The 14,370-nt window shown below is 42.1% G+C and overlaps 1 pseudogene; it reads right to left on the bottom strand.

The window, feature by feature from the left end:
- Positions 1 to 3,416: 3,416 nt before the first annotated feature.
- LOC123115006 (60S ribosomal protein L35a-1-like) overlaps positions 3,417 to 14,370 on the bottom strand; it is a 59,511-nt pseudogene continuing 48,557 nt past the window's right edge.

The following is a 14,370-nucleotide window of genomic DNA, read 5'->3' as shown; positions in this document are numbered from 1 at the left end:
TAGTAGTAGTGATGGTACTAGTTAACTAGGGCAGTATGGTTAATAGTAGATATTTTTTAGTGAGGGTAATAATAGATGTTAAGTAGTAGATAATGTAGATGTCAATTAGTTCAGTAGGGTTTAGTTTTTGAATTGAGTTTGTTTAATTAGATGTTAATTAGGGCAGTAGGGTTTAGTTTAGAGCAAAGTTTAGTTCAGTAGTTAACTAAATATAATCTATATTTGGGTTTTGAATTGAGTTTGAGAGAGCATGATATTTGTGTAGATGTTCTTAAAGTGTCAAACGCTAGGAGATGCAAATTTGAAGCGGTTAGGATATATGCAAATTCCTCAATTGTGTCTGCACATGTTTTGATTGTGCCCAAGTGGCTTTATTGTTTCCAGGGAATGAAGCCGAGTGGCCTATGTTTTGCCGGAATGTTGATTCATTTCCGTTCTGGCAAATTTCAGGTTCTCGATTTGTCCACTTTTTAGCATAAGTCATGCCGAAATTTTTCGTGAATTTCGGCATGACTTGTGCTACAAACTAGGACATATCGAGTGCCCGGGATTTGCCGCACCGGGAAGGAGTCAATGTTCCTGCAAAGCATAGGCCTTTTTATGTCATTATTCATTTTATTAGGTCTAGAATTAATTGACTAGATTTAATCATAGGAAACATGGCTAGCAACAATGAATGACAGGGTTCTGGTAACTGCGACAACGTGTACCTGGCGGCAGAGGAATTTTTGAGGGAAGCCGACGATCAGTAGTTGATGTTGCTGGGTCCACCTGTCACATCAGAGACTGAGACCGACATCGAGACCGACGCTAAGACTGAGACCGGCGCTGAGACTGAGACCAGCATCGAGACCGGTGCTGAGACTGAGACCGGCGCCGAGACTAGCGGAGCCGGTATAGAACCAAAAGTAAAGAGGCACTACAAGAAATATGTCAACTTATGACCACCACTATTGGTCACTGAAAGGTCACAAATTTCCATTTATGACCTTTTTGTGACCAAAAACAGAAGGTCAAAAGCTGGCCGTCGTAAACTGACTATAGCAACCTTTCTTCTGGAATGGTCAAAGACGTTTACGACCAAAATATTCCTACTGTGGCGTTTTGGTCACTAGCAACCTCCCCAGGCCACGTAGGCATCCAGCGTGGCAAGCTGATGTGGCACAAGATTCAGCCTGGTCCGATTTGGTGTTCTACATGGGCCGAGCCCATTAATTCAGCCTTCTTAATGTATTTTTTCCTGTGCTTTAATTAGCTACATGGGTCTGACCCAGTAATTCGGCCCATGTATTTTTTTAGGAAAGCCCTTTTAATATATGTATTTTATGTTAATTTTGGTTAGCTACCTGGGGGCCTGGCTTACAATTTGGCCTTTTTATTTTCTAGCGCACAACATTTTGCAGTCAATTTATATTTTATTTCCAGCTTTTTTTCCCGGCTCCAGTTTACAGATGGGTCCCAAAAGTAAGATTTTTCACAACTTATTAATAAGCAATATATATGTATATATCAAACAGACAGAAGAGAGAAAGCATATGAAAATCTTCAAATAATAGCTAAAATAAGTTTATTACAATATGCTATACAGAACAGAACACATGAAACTACATACACTCATTCACATCACACAACCAGTTTCCATACACTCATTCACATCACATCAACCAGTTTAACCATCGAATCTTGTATACCCAGGAACTTCCGCTTATGTGCAGACCTACAGGAAGGGCATCTCTTTAGCATCATCTCTCTCCAGCATTCACTGCTTCGCACTTGGCTTCATGGCTTCACACTCAGAAAAATTAGGACTGGAGCTCCTGTAAAAGAGTGAACATAAAGGAAAAAAATAGGCTTGGAGCTCCTGAAAAAGAGTGAATGCATAAAGGAAAACAAGTAAGAAAACTATACAGGAAAACAAGTAGAGTGTATTGAGTGTATTAATCATGGTACCAACACCAATTTATCGACAGCTCAACACCAAAAAAGTAAGTTAAATTGAAAATGCCATACTCTGACCATTTCATCCTCAATACACGTAATGTGTTGTGCACTCTACACATAACAAGCAGGCTACTAGAAATTACTACAAGGAGAACACACCTCATATACAGAATTCACACTTGACAATTACAATAGGCACTGCACATATCTGGGCATGTATTAGGCACAGACAGAAGAGGTGTTTAAAAATAAAACTCAGGATTTAGGCATGCACTGGGCATGTATGGATAATAATTGCTCAACTACACGAGGGTAGCCAGTTCGCTGCCACATATAGAAAAGCATGATTCAGATCAACACCATAACAGAGATAGCTAAACCTCAACAGTGGCGTACTTATATACAAACAGAGATGATAGTGACACCGTACTACTACTACTTGAAAGATTGGCAGTGAGGCTTACCCATTGGCGAAATAGTCAGATGAGGACACCTCATTGTACTTCATGAGCATGCCTGGGGGCCAAACAGGAATATCAAAGCAATTGCATCCAGATTCTATCTTCTGCAAATCACAATAAACTCCAGTCACATTGTGTAGTATCAAATATAAGCAACAATGCAGCAGCTGAAACCACTACCTTACTAATTTGTAGAAAACCTTATTATGTAATATAAACATCCAGATACTAACATGTATATAACTGCATATTGATGGATCTTGAAAGAAAATCCATATACACCAATAGACATCCATATACAAGCATGCATGTAAACGGCATAATATCTGCATATTGATGAATCATGCAAGAAATAGTCCATCTACACCTAAATTAGTAGTACTTGATAAAAAGGTATGCTAATAAGCTAGTTCTTAGATCCAAAACACACAGGGATATATGATCCACACATGCATCGATCCTCATCAGACAGACCACAAAAGAAACATTTCAATTCACAAGCTTCTGTCATGTATAAGACATCCAGATAAAAAACATGTAAACAGCTGTATATCGATAAAATCGTGAAAGAAACAGTCCATCTACATCTCAACTAATACTAGTATTTGATGAAAAGTAAGCTAATAAGCTAGTGTTGTTCCCTCGGTCCAAACACACAGAGATATGACCTACATGTGCATCAATCCCCATCAAACAGACCACAACAGAAAAACATTGCATTTCACAAACTTCTGTCATGCATAAGACATCCAGATACAAACTAGCATATAAGAGCAGCATATATAGATGAATCATGAAAGAAATAGTCTATCTACTCTCGATGGACACACTTCACAAGTCCATATACTTTAGGCATGTTATATATTGCGACTACACTTGGAATTCTATAACATAAATCCTAGTCATTCTCAAGGCGTAGGACAAAATGCAACACACATGCTAGAGTAAAATCACACAGAGCAAAGCAACAGCCTTAAACAAACATCATCAGGGATAGTGCATCAGATGCTAACTTTAGATGCTGCTCGGGTACATGAACACTCTGACCTTGCGCCCCTGCACACAACGCAAAGCAACAAACAGCCTCAGCAAAAAGCACCATCAAGAAAACTACGGGCGGGCAGGCACTGACCATGGACTCGACGGGGAGATTGGACTTGAACTGGGCGTGGACGACGCCGGAGTTGCCGTGCGGGCAGGTGATCTTGCCCCAGAGGCAGCGGTAGTGGGTGTCGTCCCTCTGTTAACGAATATAAGACGTTTTAGACCCCTTAATAAGCAGCACACTGTCCAGATGCGCAGAAGTAACAGAGTTGATAAGTAGAGAACATGTCGTCGTCTATTACTACTAGACACGCCGGACAGGATCAGCTGGCTAGCGTGCCCCGTGCGTGAGCGAACAGGGCACCAGCGGTCAATCGGCTAGCTGGACGGGATGCAAACAGAGGTGGGAGAGCCGGCCGACCCGGGGACGAAGCGCGAGAGGGGATCCAATCAGAACCTCGGCCGGCCGGCCAGGGCGGGAGGAAGGGGTTGGGGGTCCGTACCGGCGAGCAGAGCAGAGCAGAGGAGGCTTCTTCCGTCACGGCGACACCGTACCACGCCACGTCCTCCTTGGTGTTCACCCCCTCGACCTGCACCAGCGACGTGCTCTCGTACTGGTTCGACTTCGACCTGCAGATCAACCCCCCACATCGCCATCAGTGCGCCGCCCAATCTCACCATGAAATGAATCGCCAGATCCGGTGAGAGCATGGCCAAGAACGGGGCTGCTCACCTCTTGAAGCCGAGGATGGTGCTCCGGACGTAGAGCCTGATGCGCTGCCCCGTGCGTCCCTTTACAATGGCGGCTGCCGCCACTTAGGCTTTCGATGGGATGGGGACACGGGAGGGGAGGGGAGGGGAGGGGGAGAAGGTCAGGTGGGGGGGTGCAGGAGGCGATGGGCGGTGCGGCGGCGAGGGAAGGCGAGGCGGCGAGGGGAGAGGGAGAGGGGAGGCGAGGCGGCGAGGGGAGAAGGAGAGGGGTGGTGGATCTGGATCTCGAGAGGGGTTGGGAGACAACGCTAGGGTTCGCGTGCGGGAGGGAGTTTCCTTTTTTAGACAAAAAGGGGGTGAGGGAGAAAGGGCTACCGTCGGATCTGGATCTGGAGAGGAGCATCCGACGGCGCTGAAGGCACGATCCGCGTGACATGCTCATGGACCAATCAGAGCCCAGTACACGTTATGACCATCTAAATTGGTCTTAATCAATTAAAAATAAGATGTTGAATCATATAAACAGTTTTATGATACGAGAATTCAAAAAAATAAAAACATTCTCATTGTGTCAGCAAATGTGACCTAGTTTTTTAGGAAAACTAACAAACTTGGAATTGGAATAAGACAATTATCTTTAAAAAGTGTTATGAGAAATGAGTTTTTAGGGGAAAAATCATTTTCTATTTTCGGAGTGACAAAATTCCTTTTTTGTGAATAATCTGCCAAATATTTCTTTCAAAATGGCACTACACCATTTTCCAAAACTATAAGACAACATTTTAGGTACAGTTTACCAAATCTTAAAATGTAAAATGCTTTTGATTCACCTCTCATCAAAAAGACAATTAATGTTTCAGAAAAAGAATCCCTGAGCATTCTTTTTTTCTAGGTTTTCACATGTAAAATTCAAAAAATGATCTCATATTGTGCACAAGGGTGCATATTGGAATGGCAAACAATGTTGCCTAAGGAAGTTTTCATTTTCGTTGGACGAAAAAACCATTTTCCATTTTTCGAGTGCCCGAAAGGAGGTTTTTTTGTGAAGGAACTACCAAATAATTGTTACAAAATTGGACCAAATCATTTTTATAAAATACTAGGCCATATTTAATGCACAATTGACAAAATGGTTGGGTGTCAAAAATTTTGATCCACCTCTGGTGAAAAAGACAAATTCCCGCCGATTCAGCTGGAAGCGGGTCAAATTTGAACTACAGCTGCCTCATAGTTTGCTATTTATTTTTTCCAAAAATCATTTCTAGGTACATAAGTATCTATCTAATCAGAGAAACACCAAAAAAATTCCAAGATTCAACCACTAGCTAGGAACGGTCATTCCCGCCGTTTTGACCGCATTTTGAAACGGGCATAAAAAATTCAAAAAAAAATCAAAAAATTGGAAAACCTTCGCATTGTGTCATTATATATGACCAATTTACCAGGAAAAACAATAAAATTGTAATACGGTAATTATTTTAAAAAAGTGTTCTCAGAAATGAGCTATGAAGTGTGAAGATTCATGGCTTTCAAGCCAAATGATCAATCTTATGGCCACATTCATGGCATAGTTTGTTCAACTGATCTCATATTGTGCACAAGGGTGCATATTGGAATGGCAAACAATGTTGCCTAAGGAAGTTTTCATTTTCGTTGGACGAAAAAACCATTTTCCATTTTTCGAGTGCCCGAAAGGAGGTTTTTTTGTGAAGGAACTACCAAATAATTGTTGCAAAATTGTACCAAACCATTTTTATAAAATACTAGGACATATTTAATGCACAATTGACCAAATGGTAGGGTGTCAAAAATTTTGATCCACCTCTGGTGAAAAAGACAAATTTCTGCCAATTCAGTTGGAAGCGAGTCAAATTTGAACTGCAGATGCCTCATAGTTTGCTATTTATTTTTTTCAAAAATCATTTCTAGGTACATAAGTATCTATTTAATCAGAGAAACACCAAAAAAATTCCAAGATTCAACCACTAGCTAGCAATGGTCATTCCCGACGTTTTGACCGCATTTTGAAACGGGTATAAAAAATTCAAAAAAATCAAAAAATTGGAAAACCTTCGCATTGTGTCATTATATGTGAACAAGTTTCTAGGAAAAATAATAAAATTGTAATACGGTAATTATTTTAAAAAAGTGTTCTCAGAAATGAGCTATCAAGTGTGAAGATTCATGGCTTTCAAGCCAAATGATCAATCTTAGGGCCACATTCATAGCATAGTTTGTTCAAATGATCTCATATTGTGCACAAGGGTGCATATTTGAATGGAAAACAATGTTGCCTAAGGAAGTTTTCATTTTCGTTGGACGAAAAAACCATTTTCCATTTTTCGAGTGCCCGAAAGGAGGTTTTTTTGTGAAGGAACTACCAAATAATTGTTGCAAAATTGTACCAAACCATTTTTATAAAATACTAGGACATATTTAATGCACAATTGACCAAATGGTAGGGTGTCAAAAATTTTGATCCACCTCTGGTGAAAAAGACAAATTTCTGCCAATTCAGTTGGAAGCGAGTCAAATTTGAACTGCAGATGCCTCATAGTTTGCTATTTATTTTTTTCAAAAATCATTTCTAGGTACATAAGTATCTATTTAATCAGAGAAACACCAAAAAAATTCCAAGATTCAACCACTAGCTAGCAATGGTCATTCCCGACGTTTTGACCGCATTTTGAAACGGGTATAAAAAATTCAAAAAAATCAAAAAATTGGAAAACCTTCGCATTGTGTCATTATATGTGAACAAGTTTCTAGGAAAAATAATAAAATTGTAATACGGTAATTATTTTAAAAAAGTGTTCTCAGAAATGAGCTATCAAGTGTGAAGATTCATGGCTTTCAAGCCAAATGATCAATCTTATGGCCACATTCATAGCATAGTTTGTTCAAATGATCTCATATTGTGCACAAGGGTGCATATTTGAATGGAAAACAATGTTGCCTAAGGAAGTTTTCATTTTCGTTGGACGAAAAAACCATTTTCCATTTTTCCAGTGCCCGAAAGGAGGTTTTTTTGTGAAGGAACTACCAAATAATTGTTGCAAAATTGGACCAAATCATTTTTATAAAATACTAGGCCATATTTAACGCACAATTGACAAAATGGTCTAGTGTAAACTTTTTTGATCGACCTCTCATGAAAAAGACAAATTTCTGCCGATTCAGCTGGAAGCGGGTCAAATTTGAACTGCAGCTGCCTCATAGTTTGCTATTTATTTTTTCCAAAAATCATTTCTAGTTACATAAGGACCTATTTAATCATAAATACATGGTTTGGTGGCGATACGTCGAGGTTTGGGCGGTGGCCGAGGGCCCCAACTCTAGAGCGCGTAAACTCGCATGCCCGCCGCATGGTCACCGCGTGACCGTGGCATTGCCATGTGTTCTGGGCGGCCTAGGCATGTCTAGTGGGTTGGGCACTCCCCAGGTTGGTACTAGGAAGAAAATTACAACATAAGATTCTCACGAGGAGACCAATCGATGCTCAAACATGAATTACCAGCCAAGTGTTTGATTAGCGGTACGGGAAATGTACATGGCTAATGGGCGTGAGTTTTGGCTGAGGATGATCAGTTACTAAGAAGACCGTTTTCACAAATTTTCAGCTCAAAAGGAGGAGCCTAGGTGGTACTTGCTTTGCAAACTACCACACTGGACATAACTACGAATGTTGAAGCTCGGCTCAAAATAATGAATCGATTGAGCTGGCATTTGGTGGAGGATGGTTATTTGGGCATAGGAAAGCACTGTAGAAAATGGATGCTATTTGGACATGCCAAAGTGGTACTTCCTTCACAAACTGTTGTTCTGAACAGAATAGGAAAATGAATATTTTTGAATTATTTTTGAACTAGGCAAGGAAGGTTTTTACATATTTGACGAAGATATGACCCAAAGAATTTATGAGATTTGTTTGGGAATTTTGGCCATGACAGAAATATAGGTTGCTTCACAACCTAGGGCAAAAACTGCCACATGGACATGACACATAGGCAAAACTGATGAGATGGCGCCTAGTCATCGCAACCCACCACAATTTACAAGGCTATGACCATCTATATTGGTCGTTAACAACTAGAAATAAGGCAGCGGACTAGCGCTGTTTGCTTTATGACCATTTCGTGTAAGGAACTTACGACCTTTCTGCCAAAAATGGTCGCAATGGTTTAGGGTTTGGAGCCCCCCGAACAGCTTTTGACCAATTGGTCCGAAATGGTCATAGATCTATGACCAATTCTTCCAGGGTCACTGATAGAAGGTCACAAGTTGACATATTTCTTGTAGTGAGGCAACGAGTTCCTAACAAGCTCAGGACTACTAGACTAGTGGTCATGGAGGTGGACGACGGCAATTTTGAGCCAAACGCGCCCGCGGAAGCGCGCGCGTGCTACGGCAATCAAATAGGCTGCATCGTACGGATAGCCGCCACCATCAACAAAGAGAAACTAAAGAAGATAGATAATATGAGGCCCTCCCTCCTAAAGAAGTTGCACCAGATATTCTTGTTCCCGGGTCGGAATGAAAAGGATTATAAAGATCCAGATAAGGACCCGACAATGATGAAGATAAAAAAACACGCCATGAGCAAGTTTAGCGACGCGTTGGCCGCCTGGAAAGCAAGGGTGAAACATCGGATCGTCAACAAAAAGGAACCCTACTTCGAGATTGTAAAGGATAATCCGACAATCATGGAAGAGCACTTTGAAATATTCAAGGCGGCTTGCGAGGCAGAGGAACATTGGGTGCCACCACCTCAGAAGTACATTAAGGGGCTTCAACAGAGGAACATTGGGTGCCACCACCTCAGAAGCCGTGGTTACAGCGGGAAGAGGTCCATATGGGCCAAGGAGGATGCGGAAACCGAGAGTCTGGGTATCCCAGACCCCTTGGCGGAGTTCACCGTCCTGCAGGAGTGTGACGTCCTCAGGGCCCGACACCGTTGGGACCCAGTGAAGAAGGTTTTAGAGAGGAACGCGATCACGACGGAGTTCATGAGACTGTTGGTAATTTTAGTTTCTGATCAATTCGACTGCATGTTGGTCATATTTGTAAACAATCCTTGTGCCTTTTGCAGAGAGAGAAGCATAGGACTATGGCCGAAAGCAACTCGCCGTCTGAGGCGTTGGCGAAGCTAAAGTGGGACACTCCATTCAACCGGGCATTGAACATATTGAAAGGACTCCCGGTGGAGACTCGATTGTCGTATGGACGTGTGCACGGTGGCAGAGATGGTGCCACGTGGAAGAAGTATTACCGTGAGACCACGGAGGAGAGAAAGGAAAGACGGAAGTTAACTGAAGAAAACATTGACAAGAAGGTTGAGATTGCGGTTGAGAAGAAATCATCTGAGACTGTCGCAACAGCGGTAGCTGCCACAAAACAGGTGCTTGCAGATATGTCTACTGTCTTGGTTCCGGCCGTTTTCAATTAGAGCAGGCAAAATCCAGAAAAAATGCAGCAGACTTTCCCCTTGCTGACTTCTTCGGGAGCAGCTCGACTAGCGTTGCACCAGCACCTGCACCTGCACCTGCTCCCGCACCGGCTCCCGGACCGGCTCCGGCACTGGACGTGCTCGGTGGTGCTTGGTCTTTGGCTGAGCTCGACGCCCTCACGGTATCTATCACACCGGCTCTCTTCAATAAATGTATAATCTTCCGTTTTCGTTGCCTTTCGGATGTCCCATGTCGCAGACTTTTCTTTGCAGGCTGACGAAACCCCGTGCACCATATTGTACACCATCGACGACCGGAAGGTGCACCTGGGGAAGGCGACGATAATGGAGCTGAAGGAACCATTGTTCCACAACCGGCAGATCCCCCCGGACATCTTCAAGGTTTCCATGGCCAGTGTCAAACCAGGCCACGAGAATTTGGCTCCTCTGGTACTAGGGGGGATGACAACGAGACCCCGCGGCGGCTTGGTGATTGCAATGGGTGGGTCCTGTTGTGGCCAAAGAGTCTGCTTCATCTGGAGGCGGCCGAGAGCACACGCACGAGCACGCAGTTAGGTATGAACATCAACACCTAACCTACCCAATTAGCATCGGTTGTCGTGCTGGGTGATAGCGGACGGGGTGAGGAAGAGGCTCCATTAGTCGCAGGTGACGTCGCCATAGATGAGGATGAGGATGACAATGACACTCAACAGTATGTCAATACTGGCGCCTACTTAGGGTTTGAGCGTCATGAGTCGGTGCCTGAATTGACACCTCCGGAGTTTGAACGTATTATGGACGACCTTCCAGTTGCAAAGAAGTCTAGGAAGAGACCGAAGAAAGGCAACAAAGCTTCTTGTATGATCCAGCCGCCTCAGCAGCCTCGGGTTCAAGACCGTATAGATATCCCCGGTGCAGCAAAATGGCATATCGCCGGTGAATGGATCCTACCTAAAGCAGCGATAGCTTCCAGATTGACGATGTAAGGAGACTTCATGACGATGTGCTGCGGATACAGAATGGCCTCGCCTTGAAAAATCCAGGATACCTACTCTACGTGGTTAACGTGACGCGGCAATTGTCGCACGTCGACACATTCCCCACGGAGAAGTTCTTCCTTCGATTCGATTTCATCTTTGATATGTTTCAATTGAAGAAGCTGGATTTTACGTTTGTCTGCCTTTATGCCTTGCACATGAACTACCTCATCAGGGTTGAGCAGATACCTTTTATCTGTGTCGCTGACCCATACCTCATGCACGAGGGCTTTTTGGCTGTTTGTGCAAAGCACTGTGAATACGCGAGGGACTACCTCATCAATTTCATGCTCGCCAATAAGGACAAGGAGGCCATTCTCGTGCCTTACACGAGGGACTACCTCGTCAATTTCATGCTCGCCAATAAGGACAAGGAGGCCATTCTCGCCTTATCATCCACTGTAAGTCATCCGCGTGGATATGAGGTGTACTTATTTTGCGCAGCGGCGGGCGCGCCGTCCTCATCATCCTCTATCCCCGATACTCCCACGCTCTTTACTTGGACTCGTCCAAGAACATTACCAAAAAGCATTACACCCACATCAATTATGTTCTTGATAGTACTATGTTTTTCTATGGCATATGGGGTGGAGAGATCAAGGACAAGAAGAAGAGGAACGGCAGGCCCACCTTCAGCCATAAGACCGACTTCTGCTGCATCCAGCAACCGAGTGATTCTCTTAATGATGGATTCTATATCCTACACCACATGCTAGAGTATAGACGGGATCACCAAAACCTTCACATGTCACCTAGATCTGGCGATGCCCATATCTGGCAAAGGACTTAGGAGATATCGAGGGTCATCGACTTCGAGCTGAGTTCTATCACATCCAGCGCGAACTTGCCCAAATCATCATGAAGGAGGTCATCGAAAAAACAGTGATGTTCTACCAAGAAGGACAAAAGTCGCGGGAAGACGTATGAACACACGTAGCCGCTCAGCGTCTCGACCTGAAGCCTTTCACTAAGCTCGGGGACTATCTCCCTGACTTGGATGGATGGCATGACATGTTGTGATTGTTGATATATGACAATGTGTCCGTTTAGTCCATACTTTATGTATGACGAAACTTTGAGTTATGCACGACGAAACTTTATTTGTGATGTATTTAGACCGTCCTCCTTGACTGGCGAAGATCACTCTAGTTAGGGCATTTAGGATACGATGAACTTTGTTGTTTATGCTTATGATATGTTGCTTCTATTTTTGCCAAGTCTGTCCCTTTCTGTTGCTCAACTATATATGTTGTATATCATCGACTCGTGTGATGATGTAGGTGCATAGATCTTCGATGGAGAACAAGTGCTACGCCAGGAGTATACGATGAGTGGCCGGAGTATCAGGCCCAGGTGTACCGGTTTCCGATTTCTAAGCGATAGCTGGTAGTTATTTTAGGTTCACGCTAATGGGAGAGAGGGATACGAACTCATGTACTGCATAGTTCTGCTCTCACTCATAGTGATAACTCTTCTCACGTATATCATTGTTTAGATGGATGACGATGTAGTTGCCAGTAATCGAGACTTGTATCACTATTTTCGAGATGATGACGAGAGACCACTTTGTGTTGGATGATGATTATGATGATGACATGATTTGATGAGACTATTTGTATGTATATGCTATGATTACATTTGTATGTGTATGATATGCTAAAGATTATTGTATAAAGCCTATTCAAATACAAAACAAATATGAAAAGAAAACAGGAACTAATAAAACTAGCAGTAGCGAGGGGAATAAAGTTAGCAGTAGCGCTTCCTGCTAAAAAGTGCTGCAGATATTAGCAGCAGCGCTCTACACTAAAGCTCGCTACTGCTAGCCATGAATAGCAGTAGAGTGGGATGACAGGCGCTTCTGCTACACGTTAGCTGTAGTGCCTTATCAGTAGCGCGTCATCCCGCGCTACTGATAGGCAAAATACCCGCGCTAATTCTAGGGTTTTCTCTAGTTGTGAAACCCGAGTAAGGGGGTTGTTGCGTACGGTATAAAGGGGACTTGATATGTTAATGCTATGGTTGGGTTTTACCTTAATGATCTTTAGTAGTTGCGGATGCTTGCTAGAGTTCCAATCATAAGTGTATATGATCCAAGAAGAGAAAGTATGTTAGCTTATGCCTCTCCCTCATATGAAATTGCAATAGTGATTATTGGTCTTGTTAACAATTGCCTAGGAAAATTCCACACACCGACCCATCATTATTCCACACTCGCTATTTATAATACTTAAGTAATATACTCTAACTCTATGATAACAGCACCTACTTTTATATTTTAGTCCTCGGATATCATACAAAGTTATCCTCTTCATACTTACAATGTAGTTTTATTTCTCGTTTCTAGATGGAAGCAAACGTTCGGTGTATGTAGAGTCGTATCAGTGGCAGATAGGACATGTGAGAATATTGATCTTACCTTTAGATCCTTGTGGGTTCGACACTCCATACTTATCAAGCTCTTTTCTGGCGCTGTTGCGGGGGAGCAATAGCGTGGGGTTGATATTTTCGTGTGTACTTGTTTGCTTTTTTCACTAAGTAGTTTTTGTTTTCCTTTTTTGTTTTGCTTAGTTGTGGGTGAAACATAGAAAAAAATTAAAAGAATGAAAATATAAAAAGATTCACTGGCCTCATATGCCTAAAAAGTTTTTCAAAAAGATAAGTGATTGGAAAGTTATGCATTGGAGAAGTGAGGGTCGACCTTGAACACTTGTGTTCATGCTCATGGAAACAATGTAAAAAAATTCATTGAAGTTTATCTGAAAATAATTATCCCCTTGTATACATCCATTGTATTATAAAAATAATGTGCCAAGCTTTGGTTTTAGGATGATTAGACTGCTTGTTTACTATGTGCAGTACAAAAACAGAAACTTTGGCTGTAGCGCGTGAATTTACATTTTTTACTGGAAAGTCAACTGGGTCTGAAACTTTTTGCACATTACTTCTGTAAAAAAAAAATTTCATATTTTATTTAGAATTTTTGGAGTTACAGAAGTATACTAAATTTCCAGATTACTACAGACTGTCCTGTTTTTGACAGATTCTGTTTTCTATGAGTTGTTCGCTTATTTTGATGAATCTATGGGTAGTATCGGGGGGTCTGAACCATGGTGAAGTTGGAATAAAGTAGATATAGTGCTAATATGAAATTGAAATGAGTTTACAACAATACCTAGAGGTAGTGATTTGCTTTATTATACTAACGGATCTAACAAAGTTTTTGTTAAGTTTTGTGTGGATGAAGTGTTCGAAGAACGAGGAGTTACAGATGTGAGAAGAAAAAACAGAGGCAAGAGTTCAAGCTTGGTGATGCCCAAGGAACCCCAAGCAAATATTCCAAGAACACTCAAGCATCTAAGCTTGGGTATGCCCCGGTTGGTATCCCATCTTTCTTCTTTAACAATTATCGGTATACCTTGGTTTTTGTTTTGTTCACATGATTTTTGTCCTTTGTGTTTTTCTTTTTCTTTAAGAACTATGTTAGTATGAGATATCCCTTCCTTGATTTATAGAATGCTTCATGTGCTTCAGTTATATCTTTTGAGTATGATCTTACCGAATGCTCTTTGTGCTTCACTTAAATCTTTTTAGTATGGTTTTATAGAATGCTTCGTGTGCTTCACTTATATATTTTGAGCTTGGATATTGGTTAGTATATATTAATTGTAGAATGCCCCATGAACTTTACTAATACCTTTTGGAGTATGAATAATACTATCATCTA

This window comes from Triticum aestivum, chromosome 5B (assembly GCF_018294505.1).
Source record: "Triticum aestivum cultivar Chinese Spring chromosome 5B, IWGSC CS RefSeq v2.1, whole genome shotgun sequence".
In the NCBI taxonomy this organism is placed as follows: domain Eukaryota; kingdom Viridiplantae; phylum Streptophyta; class Magnoliopsida; order Poales; family Poaceae; genus Triticum; species Triticum aestivum.
This window is presented reverse-complemented; position numbering and strand designations above follow the sequence as displayed.